Consider the following 24,621-nt stretch of genomic DNA (forward strand, 5'->3'; position numbering starts at 1 on the left):
CAAACAAATGATTACAATTTCAGTAAAAAACTGGACGATTTATTCAAGATAAAGAGCTTCACAATTCGAACAGTTCAGTAACGCGTAGGTCCACCTCTGGCCGTAATGCAAGCAGTTATTCGGCTTGGCATTGAGTGACAGAATTGGCTGGATGCCCTCCTGAGGGATATCGTGCCAAATTCTGTCCAACTTGCGCGTTAGATCATCAAAATCCCGAGCTGGTTGGAGGACCCTGTTCATTACGCTCCAAACGTTCTCAACTGGGGAGGCATCCGGCGACCCTGTTGGACAAGGTAGGATTTGGCAAGCACGAAGACAAACAGTAAAAACACTCGCCGAGTGCGGGTGGGCACTAGCTTGCTGAAACGTAAGCCCAGGATAGCTAGCCATGAAGGCCAACAAAATGGGGCATAGAACATCGGTACTGCTGTGCTATAAGGTCGCCGCCGATGACAACCAAAGGGGTCCTGTTATAAAATGATTATCAGTTCTGGATGTCGGGCCATAAGGCGGGCGACAGTCAGGTTGGTATGCCATTGCTGTCTGGGGGTGTCTCCAGACACGTCTTCGGCCTGGAATATCATTAACTGGAGCAGAACTGTCTCTGGTGATGAGTCCCGCTTCAAATTGAGCTCTGACCAGGTCGAGTGCCAAGCCGAATAATTGCTTGCGAAAGGGCCAGAGATGGACCAGCACGTTACTGACTTGCTCAATTTGTGAAGCTCGTTCTCTTGAATAAGTCATCCAATTTTCCTTAAATTTTAATTCTTTGTTTGTCTGTACATTTACATCACATCTACCTATTTCCGTCGCATTCGGATAATTCCTTCGTGGTGCATTTCTCTTACTCAGATAATCAACAGACCATTTATCGAGTCATGAATTAAAATCACTAACAGTTTGGGAAAAGTCCTTATGATACGCTAAACAACGATACTTAAAATATTCTAGCTCAGTGTTTCCACGGTGGGTTGTTGATTACTGTTTCCATTCACACTTGCCTATCCGAGTTTGCGCACCGTCTCAGGTGCTGAAAGGTGTGAGTATAACGAACCACCAGTTTAAAAAGTCAGGGCTGCAAAATACTGAACCGAATTATTTGCAAAATAATGTAAAACTTGTACAAGCCGATCTGAGGGAAGATTAGTTTGAGTTCCATAGAAATGCAGGTACATGAAAGGCTATACTGACCATACAACCTATCTCAGAAGATATGGTGAAGAAAGGCAAATCTATGTTTACAGTATCTGTGGATTTAGAGAAAGCTTTTTATAGTGTTAACTCGGATACACTCTTTGAAATTTTGAAGACAGCAGAAATAAAAGAAAGGGAGTGAAAGATTATTACCAACTTGTACAGAAACTAGACTAGCGTTGCAAGAGTTGAAAGACGGAAAAGGGATGTATTAGTTGAGAAGGGAGTAATCCTGGTTTTTAGCCTTTATTCAGTGTTATTAAGTTTGTACACTGAGCAAACAGTAAAGGAAATCAATGAGATTTTTGGAAAGGGTATTAAAGTTCACGGTACAGAAATAAAAACTTTAAGTTTTGCCAGTGACACCGCAATTATGTCACAGACAGTAGAGGAAATGTAATAACAGTTGATCGAAATGGATGGTGCCTTGAAACCAGATAATAAGATGAACATCAACAAAAGCAACACAAGGGTAATGGAATGTAGTTAAATTAAATCAGGTGATGCCGGGGGATTGGATTAGGAAACGAGATGCTTAAAGTATTAGATGACTGGCAAAAAATAAAACCGCATTTAGTACCAAGGAATAAAAATGGACTATAGATTAGATGTCCAGGGAGGTATAAGAGATCACAAAAATTAGCCTGTTGAAGTGGCAATTAAAAAGGACATGTCAAGTGATACATTCTACACGGTGAAAGTTTTCTTAGATGACACAGAATAGGATTTGGTAAAATACGCAGAATAACACAAGTAACGGAGGAAAGCAATGACAAACCACTTTCGCTAGGACCTTGCTAGTCGGCGGTGCGAGTCTCCCGCATCGTCCCCTATGCTCCTCGAAGTATGGAACATCATCATCATCATCATCATCATCACCATCATCACCAACACAAGTGAATAATTATATTAACGAAACATCTATCATTTCACCTAACACTTTCACACTATGTTCCTTTCTTCTTTTCTTTCTTTTCGGAAAAGAATTACTCTCAAAGCTATGCGATACATCATTAACACCTCCGTTGTTTTTGAACTCAGCACCTCATTCAGACTTTCAGGCTTGCAAATGGGAAGTTGAGATACACAAAATGAAAACCAGACATCATCGATATGGTCCTGATACCAGCTGACAGGGTGTGTAGTGTTAAAATTATGAAACAATGAGCACATAGTACGTGCAGTGACCGGGCGCGAGAAATGAATGTACAGTGTAGCACTAACCTTTTGCGGTATTAAATACCTCCATTGCAGTACTGTACACTACGGATAAACTGAATGAAGTGGCACTGTTTTAAACAGACTGCCTTTGTATTCGGGAGTGTGGACGTTCCAATATTCATCCACCCGTCCTGATTTTCCGCAGTATCTCTAAATTTCTTCTTTCAAAGATCGGGTTGACAGTGACATTGATGTGACTACTTGTCAAAAGTACGAATAATTTCCACCTTTTGCTGTACGGATCACTGCGAGACCTGCAGGAAGAGAGTCGACCAGGTTCTGGAAGGTGTGGAGCCATGCCGTGACCGGCTGAGCTAGATTCTCAATTGACGATCCACGGCGTGGACCGCCCGATCGAGGTGGTCCCACAAATTATCCGTTGGGTTTTACACCGGGGAGTTTGGTGGCCAGGGAAGTATGGCAAATTCAGCCTGGTGCTCTTCGAACCACGCACGTACGAGGGGCGTTTGAAAAGTCCGTGCAAAAATAAAAACTACCTACGTGTTTGGGGTAAACCTTTTTTATTTCTCGACATAGTCTCCTTTTAGACTTATACACTTCGTTCAACGCTGTTCTAATTTGATGATCCCTTCCGAATAATAGGATTTGACGAAGTCTGCAAAATAGCTATTAGTTGCTGCAATTAACTTCTCGTTTGAATAAAATCTTTGTCCCATCAGCCATTTTTTCAAATTGGGGAACAAATAATAGTCCGAGGGAGCCAAGTCTGGATAATAGGGGGGATTTGAAACGAGCTGTAATCCTAATTCCATTAATTTTGCGACCACAACTGCTGAGGTGTGTGCTGGTGCATTGTCGTGATGGAAAAGGACTTTTTTGGGGTCCAGTCGCAGGCGTTTTTCTTGAAGCTCGGTTTTCAAACGGTCCAGCAACGATGAATACTATTCACCTGTAATAGTTTTACCCTTTTCCAGATAGTCGACGAGGATTATCCCTTGCGAATCCCAAAAAAACAGTCGCTATAACCTTTCCAGCCGAAGGAATGGTCTTCGCCTTTTTTGGTGCAGATTCTCCCTTGGTAACCCATTGTTTAGATTGTTGTTTGGTCTCAGGAGTATAGTAATGTATTCATGTTTCATCCACAATGACGAAACGAAGCTTAAAGTCCTGCGGATTCTTCCTGAACAGCTGCAAGCCATCCTTGCAACACTTCACAGGATTCCGTTTTCGGTCAAGCGTGAGCAATCGCGGAACCCATCCTGCGGACAGCTTTCTCATATCCAAATGTTTATGCAAAATATTATGTAACCGTTCATTCGAGATGCCCACAGCACTAGCAATCTCATTCACCGTAAATCTTCTGTCATCCATCACCATATCATGGATTTTATCAATGATTTGCGGGCCGTTGTGACCGAGCGGTTCTAGACACTTCAGTCCGGAACCGCGCCTCTGCTACGTTCGCAAGTTCGAATCCTGCATCGGGCATGGATGTGTGTGCTGCCCTTGTGTTAGTTAGGCTTAAGTAGTTCTAAGTCTAGCGGACTGATGATCTCAGATGTTAAGTCCATAGCGCTCAGAGCCATTTGAACCATCAATGATTTCTGGCGTCATAACCTCCACAGGGCGTCCAGAACGTTCAGCATCACTTGTGCCCACATGGCCACTCCGAAAATTTTGAAACCACTTATAAACTGTTCTAATCTAAGGTGCAGAGTCTAGTATCCTGAGGAGTTTCGCCTTTCATAAAGTATTGTTTAATCACCACACTAAATTCTTTTTCGTCCATTTTTTGACAATCACTCGACTACCTTGATTCACACGAATGCCAAACACAAAGAAATAGACCAATATGGCTGAAACTTGGGGTGCGTTCTTTCCAAAGATGCTACTAACTAAACATGACCTCGATATGCGATGGTGGTGCCATCTCTCGGACTTTGCACGGACTTTTGAAACGCCCCTCGTACACTGCGAAATGTGTGCCATCGTGCCAAGCAAAAACAAACGGCATCTAGGGGTGGTCATGACCCCCCAAGGATAGAGTCATGCTTGTTTCGATCCACTGTGCTTCCAGAATGACGAAATTACCCAGGGAATGCCACGAAAGTATTCTCTACGCCATAACGCTTCCTCCTCTAGCCTGGAGCATTCTGACCATTGTTGCAGGCCGTTTGCTTTCAGAGGTTTCACGTCGACGGCGCATAAAACGTGATTTATCTGAGACATCTGTCGCCATTCGGTAATCGCATGTAAATTCCATCCTTCGTCGCCAATTACGACGAGGCGTGTGACGAGGGCCTCCCGTCGGGTAGACCGCTCGCCTGGTGCAAGTCTTTCGATTTGACGCCACTTCGGTGACTTGCGCTTCGATGGGGATGAAATGATGATGATTAGGACAACACAACACCCAGTCCCTGAGCAGAGAAACTCTCCGACCCAGCCGGGAATCGAACCCGGGCCCTTACGGTTGACAGTCTGTCGCGCTGACCACTCAGCTACCAGGGGCGGACTTCGTCGCCCGTGAACAGCAGGCAGTTTTGGTGCATCGACTGGGCGCCTGCTGTGGAGACCCATATACTGTACTTTTGTCGAATGGTCGTTGAGGAGACACTGTTGGTAGCCTCTTGGTTCATCTGGGCGGTCAGCTGTTCCACAGTTGCCCGTCTATTCGCTCATACACACCTCGGCAGCCGTTGTTCACTGCTGTCATATAGGCCCGTGGTGCACCACAGTTGCTACGGCGCGGTTTTGGACAGCGTCTTTTTGCCGTGCACGGTTTTCTTTAACCATGGCGGCCCGCAAACGGTTTAATCATTTCGAAAATGCTTCCACCTTTCGCCCGAAAGATAATGATCATGCGCTTCTGGACATCAGGTAAATCGCTACCTTTCCACATGTCGGCAATCACTACACTGTTTTCAGCATCCCACCGGATACGATTTATACGAGATCTATTCAAAAAGTCCTGGAACATTCGTAATTTAGCACCAATGATGTGCTGGAGCGAAATGCGGTTGGCATCCCTGCACATAACTGTGTTTAATGTGCAGCTGCCGGATGTTTCATTGTTGTACGTCTGTTGTTGTTATTGTTCAGTGCCGTACTGAGTAGAACGTTGTCTCGCATAGTTCGTGAATTTCGAGATGGCAGATTTGGAGGAGAAATGAATCTGCACTAAATTTTGCGTAAAACTCAAGAAAACCTTTACAGACACACACCAAATGAAGCAGGAAGCCTACGCTGATGAGTGCTTAAGCCGTACTTGGTGTTACGAATGGTCCACACGGTTTAAAAATGGCCGGACGGAAGTTAAAGATGAGCCTCGGTCAAGGCGGCCTTCAACGTCTACCGACGAAGCTCATGCCAAGGTCAACGAAATTCGTGCCGCGGGGACAAACTGTTAATCAATGGGCTATCAGGACGTGTTGCGACGCCTGCGAGAAAATGTGATAAGCAAACAGCCTGAAATGTGGCCAGACAATTCATGGCTCTTGCATCACGATAACGCACCCGCACTGCATTCATTCCTGTTTGTGCATGGCTATTGCGGAAAAAACGAAATCACTGGGCTGCCTCATCCTCCGTACTCTCCAGACCTGGCTCTGTGGATTTTTTTTTTTATTTCCAAAGTTGTAAACGCCGTTGAAAGGACGAAGATTTGCAATGATAGAAGAGATAAAAGAAAATTCGCAAACGACACTTCGTGCGATCCACCAAGGGGCGTACCGACTACCGAGACTACTTCGGGAAGTGGAAACGACGTTGGGTGTGGTGTATCAATTGAGGAGAGTATTTCGAATGAGACCACGCACAATAAGTAAAATGTAAGCGTAGAAAAATTTGTGACCAAAGTTCCGGAATTTTTTGAACAGAGTTCGTATACCCTCCACTGCTAGTGCTGCCGCCTATCGTCTGTAAATGGTTATTCCAAGTTGACGTCCAACGGTCGTCACATTAATGTGACTGGACCGTGTATAAGGTCACGGCCGACTACCTATCGCAATCTTTGTCAAACTAGACCTGTAAGTATGTAAACGCCTGTACCGGAACTTCAAGCGCTGATAGAAAGCACCGAAGCTGAAATCGTTATAGGTACAGAAAGCTGGCTTAAGCCAGAGATAAATTCTACCGAAAGTTTTACAAAGGTACAGACGGTGTTTAGAAAGGATAGATTGCATGCAACCGGTGGTGGAGTGTTCGTCGCTGTTAGTAGTAGTTTATCCTGTAGTGAAGTAGAAGTGGATAGTTCCTGTGAATTATTATGGGTGGAGGTTACACTAAACAACCGAACTATGGTTAATAATTGGCTCTTTTTACCGACCTCCCGACTCAGCAGCATTAGTGGCAGAACAACTGAGAGAAAATTTGGAATACATTTCACATAAATTTTCTCAGCATGTTATAGTCGTAGGTGGAGATTTCAATTTACCAGATATAGACTGGAACACTCAGATGTTTAGGACGGGTGGTAGGGACAGATCATCGAGTGACATTATACTGAGTGCACTATCCGAAAATTACCTCGAGCAATTAAACAGAGAACCGACTCGTGGAGATAACATCTTGGACCTACTGATAACAAACAGACCCGAACTTTTCGACTCTGTATGTACAGAACAGGGAATCAGTGATCACAAGGCCGTTGCAGCATCCCTGAATATGGAAGTTAGTAGGAACATAAAAAAGGGAGGAAGGTTTATCTGTTTAGCAAGAGTAATAGAAGGCAGATTTCAGACTACCTAGCCGGCCGGTGTGGCCGTGCGGTTAAAGGCGCTTCAGTCTGGAACCGCGTGACCGCTACGGTCGCAGGTTCGAATCCTGCTTCGGGCATGGATGTGTGTGATGTCCTTAAGTTAGTTAGGTTTAAGTAGTTCTAAGTTCTAGGGGACTGATGACCACAGAAGTTAAGTCCCATAGTGCTCAGAGCCAGAGCCAGACTACCTAACAGATCAAAACGAAAACTTCTGTTCCGACACTGACAACGTTGAGTGTTTATGGAAAAAGTTCAAGGCAATCGTAAAATGCGTTTTAGACAGGTACGTGCCGAGTAAAACTGTGAGGGACGGGAAAAACCCACCGTGGTACAACAACAAAGTTAGGAAACTACTGCGAAAGCAAAGAGAGCTCCACTCCAAGTTTAAACGCAGCCAAAACCTCTCAGACAAACAGAAGCTAAACGATGTCAAAGTTAGCGTAAGGAGGGCTATGCGTGAAGCGTTCATTGAATTCGAAAGTAAAATTCTATGTACCGACTTGACAGAAAATCCTAGGAAGTTCTGGTCTTACGTTAAATCGAAACAGCATATGCAGACACTACGGGATGATGATGGCATTGAAACAGAGGATGACACGCGTAAAGCTGAAATACTAAACACCTTTTTCCAAAGCTGTTTCACAGAGGAAGACCGCACTGCAGTTCCTTCTCTAAATCCTCGCACAAACGAAAAAATGGCTGACATCGAAATAAGTGTCCAAGGAATAGAAAAGCAACTGGAATCACTCAATAGAGGAAAGTCCACTGGACCTGACGGGATACCAATTCGATTCTACACAGAGTACGCGAAAGAACTTGCCCCCCTTCTAACAGCCGTGTACCGCAAGTCTCTCGAGGAACGGACGGTTCCAAATGATTGGAAAAGAGCACAGATAGTCCCAGTCTTCAAGAAGGGTCGTCGAGCAGATGCGCAAAACTATAGACCTATATCTTTTACGTCGATCTCTTGCAGAATTTTAGAACATGTTTTTTGCTCGCGTATCATGTCATTTCTGGGAACCCAGAATCTACTATGTAGGAATCAACATGGATTCCGGAAACAGTGATCGTGTGAGACCCAACTCGCCTTATTTGTTCATGAGACCCAGAAAATATTAGATACAGGCTCCCAGGTAGATGCTATTTTTCTTGACTTCCGGAAGGCGTTCGATACAGTTCCGCAGTGTCGCCTGATAAACAAGGTAAGAGCCTACGGAATATCAGACCAGCTGTGTGGCTGGATTGAAGAGTTTTTAGCAAACAGAACACAGCATGTTGTTATCAATGGAGGGACGTCTACAGACGTTAAAGTAACCTCTGGCGTGCCACAGGGGAGTGTTATGGGACCATTGCTTTTCACAATATATATAAATGACTTAGTAGATAGTGTCGGAAGTTCCATGCGGCTTTTCGCGGATGATGCTGTAGTATACAGAGAAGTTGCAGCATTAGAAAATTGTAGCGAAATGCAGGAAGATCTGCAGCGGATAGGCACTTGGTGCAAGGAGTGGCAACTGACCCTTAACATAGACAAATGTAATGTATTGCGAATACATAGAAAGAAGGATCCTTTATTGTATGATTATATGATAGCGGAACAAACACTGGTAGCAGTTACGTCTGTAAAATATCTGGGAGTATGCGTGCGGAACGATTTGAAGTGGAATGATCATATAAAATTAATTGTTGGTAAGGCGGGTACCAGGTTGAGATTCATTGGGAGAGTGCTTAGAAAATGTAGTCCATCAACAAAGGAGGTGGCTTACAAAACACTCGTTCGACCTATACTTGAGTATTGCTCATCAGTGTGGGATCCGTACCAGGTCGGGTTGACGGAAGAGATAGAGAAGATCCAAAGAAGAGCGGCGCGTTTCGTTACCGGGTTATTTGGTAACCGTGATAGCGTTACGGAGATGTTTAATAAACTCAAGTGGCAGACTCTGCAAGAGAGGCGCTCTGCATCGCGGTGTAACTTGCTCGCCAGGTTTCGAGAGGGTGCGTTTCTGGATGAGGTATCGAATATATTGCTTCCCCCTACTTATACCTCCCGAGGAGATCACGAATGTAAAATTAGAGAGATTAGAGCGCGCACGGAGGCTTTCAGACAGTCGTTCTTCCCGCGAACCATACGCGACTGGAACAGGAAAGGGAGGTAATGACAGTGGCACGTAAAGTGCCCTCCGCCACACACCGTTGGGTGGCTTGCGGAGTATCAATGTAGATGTAGATGTATGAATGGCTTTATTTCAGTTGTTCTTAAAATTGTAATACCTTGAGATGCCCAATGTCACTGAAAAAGATTATCCGTGGATAAAAAAAATTACTACTACTACATTTACGATAAGACATTGCAGTGCCTGTGTTATTCTGATTAAGATGCAAAGTTCCTATGGATATGCACGAATGACCAAAAGAACAGGCATTGCGGCGACCACAGCCGCTACGAAACACATCAAATGAATTCGCAATTGCGAATAAGGACTACCATCAGCTGTAGGATGGAATTGCAACAATGAAACGCATGGTTGACAACATATGGAATTCAGGTCTGTCTGTGAGTCGTGCACCGATAGACAAATAGTAAGGCGACCGCTCGCGATAAGTGGAAAATCCGCGGTCGGGTCCCGGCCCGACACGAATTTTCATTGTCATGATTCCATACTACAGCTGATGGTAGTCTTTATTCGAAATTGAGAATTCGTTTGATGACTACTACATTTGGTCAGCAAGGTAACCGACAACGGTCGTTAGTACAGGGGGTATGAAACGCGGACTGTTAACAGCAAGAAAAAGAAAGAGAAATTTGTTAAGTTCGAATATAAATTTAACTGTTATGAAATCTTTTCCGAAAGGATTTGTCTGGGATGTAGCACGATAAAGAAGCGAATGGTGGACGATAAGAAATACAGACAAGAAGAGAATAAGAAGTTTTTGAAATGTGGTGCTACAGAAGAATGCTGAAAATTAGATAGTAGACAAAATGACTACGGTGGAGGTACTGAATAGAAAAATAAATTTGGGAAACAAATAACTTTATGGTACACCTTAACTAAGAGAAAGGGTCCGTATCCTGAGCTATGAAGGAAATGCAATTCGGTAACGTTGGAAAGTTTTTTTTTTTTGCGGGTGGGGTGGGTGAGGGGGGGATAGATATCAAGGATGCAAACCAAGGCGTGACTGTAATAAGCAGGTTCAAATGGATGTCTGCTGCAGTAGTTATTCAGAGATGAAGAGCCTTTCACAGTATCGAATAGTGTGAAGAGCTGCATCAAAGCAGTCGGACTGAGTATCACAACAACAACAACAACTCTAATGACCTTGTCGTTGTCAGGACGTTAAACCCCAATCTCTCTTCCTTCGTGCACGCACGCACGCACGCACACACACACACACACACACACACACACACACACACAGACCAAACGCCAACGAACGGCGATTGGGGACCAATTAGCCAACGCTCTATAACACGACGCCTGGGAGCTCTGGCTGCCTGATGCCCATCGTGTTGCGACAGCCTATTACGAATGCTTGAATTAATACTTCCTGACAACAAAACTAAGACGGAGGAAAGGGGCTCTTGCGAGACAACTCGGTCTGGCCGGCTATTGTGACTGTATTCGTCCGACTTACCGGGTGGCAGAATACGGTCGACACCTGAAGATCATCAGCTGCACTCGAGTCCTTCATAAGTTCAGCCGCCAGTCAGCCTTCACGACAGCCAGTAGCTACCTTTTAAAAAAGGCGTCTTGTACGGTCCGCGCGAGGAGCTACCACCATTATACGATGGACAGTTGCACGTTACAGGAAACAAATACGCTCACTGGGTAAAATGTTAGTCACCCCTCAAAGGAGCACACTGGTCGCGCTTTGGATCTCCTGGGGATAATTAATTTTTTGCACGACGGGCACCATTGCTTGTCTCGCCATGACTGATGCCGACAAGCTTGTAACGAACTATGCTTTGCTTCTGTATCCTAAGTCATTGGAATTTGTTCCAGATGACAAAAATAAAGGGAAAATGGGATATTTAACAAGATCAGAGGAAGAATCGAGCTCTGAAAGCAATGACAGCACACAGATGAAGAAAATGAAACCGTTTCCTTAAAATAACTGTTATCCAAGACGAACTAAAGAAAAAAGGATAATTTTTACCTATAGGCCCGCGCATGTGCAGCCACAGTATCAACATGTTCCAAAAAGCCATGCGCGAAAATGTGACTTTTCGGGGGAGGGAGGGGGGGGGGTCATATCTCGGTTCTATTGATCACAAAGATAAGGTGTCCAGTGTTTTGGATAGCCTTTCGCTTAGCGACCATTTGTGTACCTATCGGAAGAAGGGGAATATTGTAGTTGTCCTACAGTACAAGGTCACAACTTAAAAATTACACACATCCTCCAGCTCAGGCAAATTGAGTAAATCGATTGGTTCTTTTGCATTAGGTATGATCTTCAGTGGACCTTACGCGGCTTATACACTGAAGAGCCAAAGAAACTGGTACACCTATCTAACATCGCGTAGGGCCCGCAACACGGCATGGTATGGACTCGACTAATGTCTGAAGTAGTTCTGGAGGGAAATGGCATCACGAATCCTGCAGAGTCGGAGGGGTGGAGATTTCTTCTCAACAGCACGTTGCAAGGTATCCCAGATATTGTTAACAATGTTCATGTCTGGGGAGTTTGGTGGACAGCGGAAGTGTTTAATCTCAGAAGAGTGTTCCTGGAGCCACTCTGTAGCGATTCTGGAAGTGTGGGGCGTCAAGCGTAAGTATGTATCACCAGTCAGTGTTTTATCTACACGTATCAGGGTCCAATATCACACCAACTGCACACGCCCCACATCATTACAGAGCCTCCACCAGCTTGAACAGTCCTCTCCTGACATGCAGGGTGCATGGATTCATGAGGTTGTCTCCAAAACCGTACACGTCCATCCGCACGATACAGTTTGAAATGAGACTCGTGCGACCAGGCAACATGTTTCCTGTCATCAACAGTCCAATGTCGGTGTTGACGAGCCCAGGCGAGGGGTAAAGCTTTGTGTCATGCAGTCACCAAGGGTACACAAGTGGGCCTTCGTCTCCGAAAGCCCATATCCATGATGTTTCGTTGAATGATTCGCACGCTGACGCTTGTTGATGGCCCAGCATTGAAATCTGCAGCAATTTGCGGAACGGTTGCACTTCTGTCACGTTCACCGATTCTCTTCAGTCGTCGTTGGTCCCGTTCTAGCAGGGTCTTATCCCGTCCGCTGCGACGTCGGAGATTTGATGTTTTACCAGCTTCCTGATATTCACGGTAGAGTCGTAAAATGGTCGCACGGGAAAATCCCTATTTCATCGCTACCTCGCGCGCTGGCTATAACACCACGTTCAAACTCACTTAAATCTTGATAACCTGCCATTGTAGCAGCAGAAATCGATCTAACAATGCCCTGGACACTTGTTGTCTTATATAGGCGTTGCCGACAGCAGTGCCGTATTCTGCCTGTTTATAAATCTCTGTATTTGAAAACGCATGCCTACACCAGTTTCTTTAGTGCTTCAGTGTAAAAGCACCATTTGTTCATGTGCGGTTCCTGAGAAAACCCTGAAAAATCATAATTTTTGGGTATTATAAGTATCACTCGTGGGGATGGCCACCTCAATAATTTCTGTTTATGCCAGATTGTCGAGATTTCTGCTATATGTTTTTAAGATGATATTCGCCGCTAAGTTAAAAACTTCTTTTGTATTTCATTATGCGTTACCGAGATCCAGGGGCTCCAAGTTACCGTTCTTATGCAGATATCTGCAAATAACCGTTCTTTTTGCCGTTTTTACACCGTAACCCATAGTTATGAAAACAGCTAACCATTGCAAAAGGTTCAAATTTTAAATGTACGGTCTTTAGGTATTCATCTAGAAACACCGTTATTCCGTTTTCGAACATCTGTATCCGTTATCAAGATACACACGAAAACGAATGATTGTTGGGTACCAAAAATGTCAGTTGTGGGGATGGACACTTCTAATATTTCTGTTCACGGCACATCGTCGAAATTTTTACCATATGTTCTTAGAATGATGTTCTCGGGGAACCTTAAAACTTTCTTCGATATCATTATCCATATCGAAATGTAGAGGTTCAAAATTACCGTGTTTATGCAAGTAAAATATGCACGTAATCTCCGGACTGACGTGTAAATGTAGTTTCAACTGAAGTAGTGAACATGTGCAAATGACCCTAGAATCTCCGCAAGGATTATGAGGTCACCAAACTATGTTTTAGTCGCCATTTTTTGCACTAATAAAATTTTATGATGTGCTGCCTCTATATAATAGGCACTTCACGCCTATACAAATTACCGAAAGTGATTACTAGTGACAAAAAAGGGCTAAAAAGTTCGTAACATGCATAAAAAAAACTTAAATTGACTGCCAAAAATTATGTAAAACTGGAAAGACAGCAAATTTAGTAAAATATGTCTAATAACATTTTTACTCTTTTAAGATACAAATCATAAGCCAGAGGTTTTCGATGAATTGCAATCGATGAGCAAGGTATCCGGAAAAATGTGTGTTAGCCTAATATTATGCGTACTTATTTGTTGTTTACATGTGTCCAAACACATAAACATGTAGAAGGATATAAATAAACTGTCAAAACTTTACTGATCTATAGCATTCGTTTTATATAAGCAGCACAAACTGCCGTATCAGGCCAAAGAAACAGCGGAACAACAAAAAGTGGGGAACTAGCTGCACAATCCTCATTCCGCCTTCCTCACCAAAAATTTGGCATGCGAACATACTCGCGCTTTTTTTGCACTGAAAGAGAATAACACAGAGACAGAGACGATAGAAGTGAGAGGAGATCGGACCAGTGGGGGAAAAAAAGAGAGGAGACAGTGATGGTGGGAGCGATAAAGTGGCAATGAAAGAGAAAGAGTGATGGATGAAGATAACAGCAGTGGGAACCAAAGAGAGAGAAGATACTGATGGTCAGTAGCAGTGAAAGACAGAGAGAGATGAGATGGATGGAGATAGAAACAGTGGGAGCAAACGAGAGAGGAGACAGTGGAAATGAAAAATACAGATGGGAGGAGGCCGTACATAAACTTAGGGGAGGGGGGGGGGGGGAAGGGGGTCCGGAGTCTCTCATACCAGCGAACTTAAACAAATAGGCATAGGGGAGGGTGCACGGACTATAATTTTATGCAAGTGGGTATAGGAGAAAAATAAGTTAGATCCCCCAGAATTTTTGAACTTTCGATGTATGGTGGAGACAATGGCAGTGAGACAGAAAGGCAAAAGGTGGACAGTGTAGATGAGAGTGGAGACAGCGGCAGTGGATGTACTGTAAATCAATGGGGGGAAAAGAAGACCTTGGGAGAGACACATATGTAGACAGTGGCAGTGGGAGGGAGAAAGACGGAGAGGCAGTTGGTTCCCCATTACCAGTCAGTCTTTTAAAGAACATATTCGCCCCTTTTTGTGCTCTGACAAGGCATTTTTCCGCTGGTGCAATACATGCTTCAAATTTTTTTTAGCAAGCTTACATTGACAAAGTTGTATTTCGTCTGTAAACGATTCCCATACCCACAAATTTCATTAGGGTGATGTCGATGAACAACGGATAAGAGCACTGCGCGATGTTAGGCATTGGTCTCGTATTCGGGAAGACAGACTCAAATTGTCACGCGGATATCCGGATCTAGTTTTTCCATAACGTCCATAAGTCTCTTCACACAACTGGTTCATTCAGCTGGTTTCGTTCCGATTGCTGTTTTCATTCTTGCCCAATGTCATAATGACCCGTTTACAACAACCTAGGAAAGAAAAAAACAATGTCGACGGGACGTTGTGAGGGGATACAACCCAAGCGCCATTTTTCCCATCCAAACGAGTAGGCAGACGTTAAGTTCCCAGCCTATGACATTCGTATATTGTTAGTGATTAGGCTTATTTGTAGGAGTTCCGGAGTCTCCTCGGCGACGGCGTGGCTCCAACGGCGCGCACGTTATAAAACAGGGTGAACAGGTGCCACAATGAAGTTCTCAGCCGCTGTGACGATCTGGTTGAAGCCTTCAAAATCGTCAAGGAAGACGTATGTATGCTGTGTCCGATCCCGTCTAGTGACATCATGGTATAGTTAATTTACTGAACTTATTTGAGAGGCTATGCTCATGTAGAGTTTTTAAGCTGGTAGGAGCTCGAGAACATCTCAGTTTTGTAATTTCTTTTAACTGCTATTACGTCTAACCTAGCCTGTCTATGGACAGGTTGCTCTGGGACCCAGTAAAGAAGGATATAGCAAGATGTAACCAATAATAACAACTGAATACACAATATTACAGTCTCTAGAATTTTCTAAAACCGAAGTCGTCTGAGTTCGGATGGTGTTTTACGGTGGAATCAGAATCCGGAATCAGAACCCAGAAGACGGAAAGAGATAATGGCAGGATGCCAAAGTCGACCGACGAACAACATCTTGACACTGAAAATGAGATTGACTGTTAATCAATAGAGGCACTCGTCAGAAAAAATACAGTCTGCATGTTGAAAGTGGTAAAGGTTACTAACTTTGCTGGATATTGGACTTTTGTTTGAGGAGCGGGTCCTACATGCTAATCACCGCCCCCCGCCCCCTCACGCACGCATATATATCTGATTCCCGAATACGGGCGCACGCTGCTGTTAATTAGCTTTAAAAAGCTGGAAGATAGTCTCAAGTGTTTTATGCGACATTTTTTCCATTTTTAAACGGATATCATATATTCGCCTTCAAAAAAATTCTACGTGATTGTGAACCCCGACCATGAGAAGTTTTGGGCGACTGTCCTGGAACCTCGCAACGTTAAACTCCCTTTCTCTCTCTGTTCACGGGTCAGACAGGAAGCGAGGTCACCTGTTCTGAAAACGAACAGTTACTATAGGTAAGACTTTATTGGTCCTACTGAGTTTTTATGCATTTCAGTTTCAGTTTTCTCCCCCACGCCTCCACACTCACCTCCTGTACTTAAAACTAGCTTTTGACCCGCAACTTCGCCAGCATATGCATATCACACATATACTGCACATATTATCCCTTCCTGTCACCTCTAAAAAATGGTTCAAATGGCTCTAAGCACCATGAGACTTAACATATGAGGTCATCAGTTCCCTAGACTTAGAACTACTTAAACCTAACTAACCTAAGGACAACACACACAACCATGCCCACGGCAGGATTCGAACCTGCGACCGTAGCAGCAGCGCGGTTTCGAACTGAAGCGCCTAGAACCGCTCGGTCACAGCGGCCGGCCTGTGCCCTCTCTCTGTTCACCTTCTGCTCCCCCTATCTTTTTCCATCTCCTCCTTCACACCCGCCCACTGTCCATAACTTCCTCCCCCTCCCTCTGTCCACCTCCAATTCCCCCTCCTCTCTGTCAATCTCCTCCTCCACCTCTCTCTGTCGATCTCCTCTCCCTCTCTCTTTCCATCTCCTCAACGCCCATCTCTCTGTCCATGCTATATCTCGGCTACTCGCTCGCCCATCAGTAACACACCCGCGTCCCGCGAATGGACCAGCTTCAGGCCGCATTCACCAATAGTACCTGCTAGCCAAACACCAATCCGCACTTGCATCGCGTATGTGTAAATATTCCGGAAAGCAACCAAATAGGCTGTTTCGTTGTCCACAGAATCTTTGGCAGCTGCCAGGCCTGCCGATAACACCGCGCGCGTCCAAGACCGCGGTGCTGCTATCGCGGGCGCGGTTTACCTCTGCGATGTCACGTGCCTGCTAGGTGGTCGCCATATCCGTGCGCCGCGGCAGTATTTACGCCGGATACAATCATGGAACTGCAGTACTTCCCTCAAAGCTGGCGTCAATGTGCGGGCAGCCAACTACAGCTGCTTCCGCACTAACAGCACGACTGAGAGAGGCAGCATTGCCATCAACTTGAAGACTTCGCTACAACAAGTCCAACTGCCAGAGTTAGGAACGCTGGAAGTAACAGGGGGTGGCTGTCAACACCACCGCCGGGAAGAGCGTCTTTGTCGCTGCCTACCGGCCACCCAGAGGACAGCTCTAGGAGGCAGACTTCGACGCCATGCTGGCCGTGGGGGAACGGACGACTTTTCATTGGGGGACGACTTCAAAGCAATGAGCAGGGACTGGAGTTCTTGCCTCATCAAAACCAGTGGTGTCGTCTTTCTCGCACCGTACAACAAAAAGGGGTTGTCACCCTGGGGCCTTGTGAACCCACCCCCACTGCTTTACCGGCAGAGGCAGTCCTTTCCTCAAGGGTGTTGGGTAATTCACGTCCGCCACGACGTGGAACGTCCTGTCACCGGATCACGTCCCTTCGACATATACGCTATCGGCGTAACGCTACCAGACGCTTCCGAGGAAAGGTGCTCGGCTTACTCGGCGACGCACCTGACCCTGACCGAGTGGGTGCTGGCGCGGCCCAGGCTTCTCTCAACCGCAGAACTCTCAGAGCAGCAGACGCAGATGCTCCGAGGTGCCCGCAATGGCCGCGACAATTCTCATGCCAACTCACACCCCATGTACTGATGGTGATCACCGAGAAGAACAAACTGTTCTGTGTATGGCAACTCACCTGCCAACCTGATTCCGCCGTGGTAACCGCATGAGGCGGGAGATTAAGACGGCGTCGACGAGCACAGGAATCAGAACTGGGAAATCATTGCGTCCATACTTTACCCTGACGACGGCAATGCCTGGAGAGTTGTCAAATGCTGCATGTGTCGGCCAGGACTAGCCGGCACATTTGCGGCCAACTTGACGCCTCTGACTGACATTGTGAGTGACAATCACATCCGCCGGATTGGGCAGACGAAGACGTCATTCCACCGATCACACAGAAACAACTAGCTGCGCGATTCCTGTATCCTGTCTCTGGACGCTAAGAGAGCAGTAGGAAGTGATCAGGTTAATAACCAACTACTGAAGAACCAATGGGGATCAGTCAGTCATTAACCAATACCTTCAATCAGATACTTCGGTCGGGGGTCTACCCTTTCACATGGAAACATGTGGAAAGGGTGCCTATCCCAAAAAACGGCCATGACGCGCGTCAGGCAGACAGCTACAGGCCCATCAGCTTGTTCCCGTCCATCTCGAACGTAATTGAGAGACTGTATGCGAAGAGGGTGATGAACACGTCACTCAAAACAGGGCTCTTGCCTGACAAACAGTCTGGATTCCACCTCCCACCAGGTGCTGCAATTGGTGGATCCAGCGATGAGGGCACTGGAAAAAAGGGGCGGTGTTTCTCGATATGTTCAGGGCTACTGACTGTGTGGCATGACGAACTCACATGCACACTCTTTGAACTCGGGATACTGATGTCAGGTGGGGTTGTTTTTGAAGCCCACCTCACTGGGGGGTCCTTCCATGTGAGGGGAGATGATGGGTCGTCCACAATGCAGTAATTACTTGCAGGGATACCGCACAGGTCGTTGCTCGCTTTCTTACTGTACTCCCTGTGCATTACTGACAAAACAGACTCCACCACACACATATATATATATATATATATATATATATATATATATATATATATATACACTCCTGGAAATGGAAAAAAGAACACATTGACACCGGTGTGTCAGACCCACCATACTTGCTCCGGACACTGCGAGAGGGCTGTACAAGCAATGATCACACGCACGGCACAGCGGACACACCAGGAACCGCGGTGTTGGCCGTCGAATGGCGCTAGCTGCGCAGCATTTGTGCACCGCCGCCGTCAGTGTCAGCCAGTTTGCCGTGGCATACGGAGCTCCACCGCAGTCTTTAACACTGGTAGCATGCCGCGACAGCGTGGACGTGAACCGTATGTGCAGTTGACGGACTTTGAGCGAGGGCGTATAGTGGGCATGCGGGAGGCCGGGTGGACGTACCGCCGAATTGCTCAACGCGTGGGGCGTGAGGTCTCCATAGTACATCGATGTTGTCGCCAGTGGTCGGCAGAAGGTGCACGTGCCCGTCGACCTGGGACCGGACCGCAGCGACGCACGGATGCACGCCAAGACCGTAGGATCCTACGCAGTGCCGTAGGGGACCGCACCGCCACTTCCCAGCAAATTAGGGACACTGTTGCTCCTGGGGTATCGGCGAGGACCATTCGCAACCGTCTCCATGAAACTGGGCTACGGTCCCGCACACCGTTAGGCCGTCTTCCGCTCACGCCCCAACATCGTGCAGCCCGCCTCCAGTGGTGTCGCGACAGGCGTGAATGGAGGGACGAATGGAGACGTGTCGTCTTCAGCGATGAGAGTCGCTTCTGCCTTGGTGCCAATGATGGTCGTATGCGTGTTTGGCGCCGTGCAGGTGAGCGCCACAATCAGGACTGCATACGACCGAGGCACACAGGGCCAACACCCGGCATCATGGTGTGGGGAGCGATCTCCTACACTGGCCGTACACCACTGGTGATCGTCGAGGGGACACTGAATACTGCACGGTACATCCAAACCGTCATCGAACCCATCGTTCTACCATTCCTAGACCGGCAAGGGAACTTGCTGTTCCAACAGGACAATGCACGTCCGCATGTATCCCGTGCCATCCAACGTGCTCTAGAAGATGTAAGTCAACTACCCTGGCCAGCAAGATCTCCGGATCTGTCCCCCATTGAGCATGTTTGGGACTGGATGAAGCGTCGTCTCACGCGGTCTGCACGTCCAGCACGAACGCTGGTCCAACTGAGGCGCCAGGTGGAAATGGCATGGCAAGCCGTTAGACAGGACTACATCCAGCATCTCTACGATCGTCTCCATGGGAGAATAGCAGCCTGCATTGCTGCGAAAGGTGGATATACACTGTACTAGTGCCGACATTGTGCATGCTCTGTTGCCTGTGTCTATGTGCCTGTGGTTCTGTCAGTGTGATCATGTGATGTATCTGACCCCAGTAATGTGTCAATAAAGTTTCCCCTTCCTGGGACAATGAATTCACGGTGTTCTTATTTCAATTTCCAGGAGTGTATATATATATATATATATATATATATATATATATATATATATATATATATATATATATATATATTTGAAAACTGAATAAATCACGGAATAATGTAGATAGAGAGGTACAAATTGACACACATGCTTGGAATGACTGATCAGAATAGCAATAATTAACATAACAAAGTAAGACAAAGCAAAGATGATGTTCTTTACTGGAAATGCTCAATATGTCCACCATCATTCCTCAACAATAGCTGTAGTCGAGGAATAATGTTGTGAACAGCACTGTAAAGCATGTCCGGAGTTATGGTGAGGCATTGGCGTCGGCTGTTGTCTTTCAGCATCCCTAGAGATGTCGGACGATCATGATACACTTGTGACTTCAGGTAACCCCAAAGCCAATAATCGCACGGACTGAGGTCTTGGGACCTGGGAGGCCAAGCATGATGAAAGTGGCGGCCGAGTACACGATCATCACCAAACGACGCGCGGACATTTTGTGAACTTTGTTTTTTTTTTTTTTTTGTTCTAAGCATGTGTGTCAATTTTTGCCTCTCTATCTACGTTATTCCGTGCTTTATTAAGTTTTCAAATTTATAATGACTTTTTGATCACCCGGTATATATGGTAACAATTACTGAATATATGAATGAAAACCATCATAACTTCTGAACGGTTTGCATTGGGACATTCAAACTGCACAGTTAGCCTAGGGGTATGATGGGAGTTACTATGTGCATGCATGGTTTGGTTTAGCGACGAAGCCCACTTCAGTTTGGATGGGTTCGTCAATAAGCAAAATTGGCACATCTGGGCGACTGAAAATAAGCATTTCGCGATCGAGAAGTCTCTTCACCTTCAACAGGTTACTGTGTGGTGTGCAATGTCTAGTCACGGAATAATCGGAGGGATATTCCTTGACGGTACAGTGACTAACGAATGGTACGTGAAGGTTTTGGAAGGTGATTTCATCCCTATTATCCAAAGTGATCCTGATTTCGACAATATGTGGTTCATGTAAGACGGAGTCCAACGCCATCGAAGCAGGACAGTGTTTGATGTCCTGGAGGAGCACTTCGGAGACCGCTTTCTGGCTATGATGTACCTAGAGGCCACTGGCATGGGCCTCGATTGGCCGCCATATTCTCCGGATCTGAACACATGCCACTCCTTTTAGTGGGACTATATTAAAGACAAGATGCACAGCAATAATCCCAAAGCCATTGCTGAGCTGAAAACAGCCATTCAGGAAGCTAACGATAGCAGCGATGTTCCGACACTTCAGTAGGTCATGCATAAATTCGCTGCTCGTCTGCGCCACATCATCGCCAATGATGGCAAGCATATCGAACATGTCGTAACCTAAATACGAATATCTGTAGTGACTTTTACATATTGAATAAAGTGTGTGCACGCCGTACTTCGTAACAAATTTACGTTTTTTTCGTGTAGTTCAATAACTGTCACCATTGTTGATCTGGTCTCAATCTTCCTTAATGACGCTAGTTCAACACACTTTAAGAGAACAAGGAGTGTGAACCAAAGAATGTCGTTTACTTCTGTTACTGCAAGAGAGCACATCACCACAATCGCAAATGGAAAAAAGGACAATATTCTGTAAGCAGAAGAGCGTTACGGAGGTGATTAGAGACCTTTTTGCTAGTGATATGCCGTATTCGGTCAGAATATTTTATGTTCCTGCTTTAGTCCAATGCGTTTCGGAGTTACACCACCATTTTCAGGGACTGCTACAAATACAGGGTGATTCAAAAAGAATACCACAACTTTAGGAATTTAAAACTCTGCAACGACAAAAGGCAGAGCTAAGCACTATCTGTCGGCGAATTAAGGGAGCTATAAAGTTTCATTTAGTTGTACATTTGTTCGCTTGAGGCGCTGTTGACTAGACGTCAGCGTCAGTTGATGCTAAGATGGCGACCGCTCAACAGAAAGCTTTTTGTGTTATTGAGTACGGCAGAAGTGAATCGACGACAGTTGTTCAGCGTGCATTTCGAACGAAGTATGGTGTTAAACCTCCTGATAGGTGGTGTATTAAACGTTGGTATAAACAGTTTACAGAGAATGTTTTCTGTGCCATTTCAGCCAATAAAGTTTTTGGTCCCTTTTTCTTCCAAGGTGCTGCTGTAACTGGACTACAGTATCTGGAGATGTTAGAGAATTGGCTGTTCCCTCAGCTCGAAAAAGAAGCACAACAATTCATATTTCAGCAGGATGGAGCGCCACCACATTGGCACTTATCTGTTCGTAACTACCTGAACGTCAACTACCCGAGGCGATGGATCGGCCGCCAGGCAGCCCGTGACAGAGCACTTCATCACTGGCCTCCAAGAAGCACTGATCTTACCCCCTGCGATTTTTTCTTATGGGGGTATGTTAAGGATATGGTGTTTCGGCCACCTCTCCCAGCCACCATTGATGATTTGAAACGAGAAATAACAGCAGCTATCCAAACCGTTACGCCTGATATGCTACAGAGAGTGTGGAACGAGTTGGAGTATCGGGTTGATATTGCTCGAGTGTCTGGAGGGGGCCATATTGAACATCTCTGAACTTGTTTTTGAGTGAAAAAAAACCTTTTTAAATACTCTTTGTAATGATATATAACGGAAGGTTATATTATGTTTCTTTCACTAAATACACATTTTTAAAGTTGTGGTATTCTTTTTGAATCACCCTGTATTTTTGGGCGTTACATCTGCTTCACACACAATGAATATACACTGTCCTGTCACATTGATGTGACCATCAGTCAAAGACCCGAATAGCCACCTCTTGCAGCGCTGACCACTGTGCGCCATACAGAAAGAGCCACTGAGGTACTGACACGGATGTGGAGCTGTGCCAACTCCAGTGCTGTGGCCAGCTTCACTAGATTTCTCGGCTAAGGATTCATGGTGTGAGTTTAAATCCGGCGAGTTTGGTGGCCAGCGGCGTACGGTGCTCTTCAAACCACGCACGTGCACTGTGCGCTGTGTGAGACATTGCACGGTCCTGCTGGTAGATGCCATTGTGCCGAGGAAACACAAATTGAAGTGTAATGGTGGACATAGTCCCAAGAATAGATGCATACTTGTGACGATCCATTGTGCCTTCCAGAATGACAAGATCACCCAGGGAATGCCACGAAAACATTGCCCAGACCACAACTGTTGCAGTGTGCTTTCTTTCGGACGTTTCACGCCGTACACGCCAACAGCCATCTGTCCGATGAAGAATGAAACGAGATTCATCTGAGAAGGCCTCATGTCAGCACTCAGCGGACGTGCACTTGGGACATGGGGCGTGCAAAGTCCAGCCTCCGTCCCCGATGAACCGCAGTCAGCATGGATGCATTAACCAGGCGCCTGCTTCGAATGCCCATACGCAACAAGGCTCGATGTCCGCTCCCGTTAATTGAGTGGTCCGACGTGCCACGAGAGCGAACTGCGCAAAATCTCAGTGAGGAAGCAGGAGCCCGGAGTAGTCGCTAGCGAGACGGCGGTTCTGCAAGTCTAGGCGGCCAGGGCTCGGGAATAGGCGCCGTTCCACCATACAACAGCCGGCCGCGGTGGTCTCGCGGTTCTAGGCGCGCAGTCCGGAACCGCGCGACTGCTACGGTCGCAGGTTCGAATCCTGCCTCGGGCATGGATGTGTGTGATGTCCTTAGGTTAGTTAGGTTTAAGTAGTTCTAAGTTCTAGGGGACTGATGACCACAGCTGTTAAGTCCCATAGTCCTCAGAGCCATTTGAACCATTTTGAACCACCACACAACAACAAAAAAACTCTGCCCCGATAGCTGAGTGTTCAGCGTGACGGATTGCCGTCCTACGGGCCCGGGTTCGATTCCCGGCTGGGTCGGGGATTTTCTCCGCTCATGGATTGGGTGTTGTGCTGTCTCCATCATCATTTCACGCCGGTACGGTAGCTCAGCGTGTTCGGTCAGAGGGTTAGCTACACACTGTTAAAAAAAAAAAAAAAACTGCGTGATCGGATCAATGGAGAACCTAAATGGGTGTCATCGGACGTCTGTCCCGAACAAATTCAACGGAAAAAAAAAAAAATGGTCAGCGCGACAGAATGTCAATCCTACGGGCCCGGGTTCGATTCCCGACTGGGTCGGAGATTTTTCACCGCTCAGGGACTGGGTGTTGTGTTGTCCTAATCATCATCATTTCTTCCCCATCGACGCGCAAGTCGCCTAAGTGGCGTCAAATCGTAAGACTTGCACCTGGCGAGCATTCTACCCGACGGGAGGCCCTAATCAAACGACATTTACATTTTTAACAACGCTCACTGAAAAGTCGTCGAGGGGACAAGGTTGATAGCACCTTGTTTCATATGGCCAGTCAACTGCTTCATAGTTGTACGACTACGCCGTCACGTGGGGTAGCCGCGCGGTCTTGGGCGCCTTGTCACGGTCGCTTCGCGCAGCTGCTTCCCCCCCCCCCCCCCCCCCCCCCGCCGTCCCCTCCGTCGGATGTTCGAGTCCTCACACGGGCATGGATGAGTGTGTGTGTGTGTGTG

The sequence above is a fragment of the Schistocerca piceifrons genome, chromosome 2 (genome assembly GCF_021461385.2).
Source record: "Schistocerca piceifrons isolate TAMUIC-IGC-003096 chromosome 2, iqSchPice1.1, whole genome shotgun sequence".
Classification (NCBI taxonomy): domain Eukaryota; kingdom Metazoa; phylum Arthropoda; class Insecta; order Orthoptera; family Acrididae; genus Schistocerca; species Schistocerca piceifrons.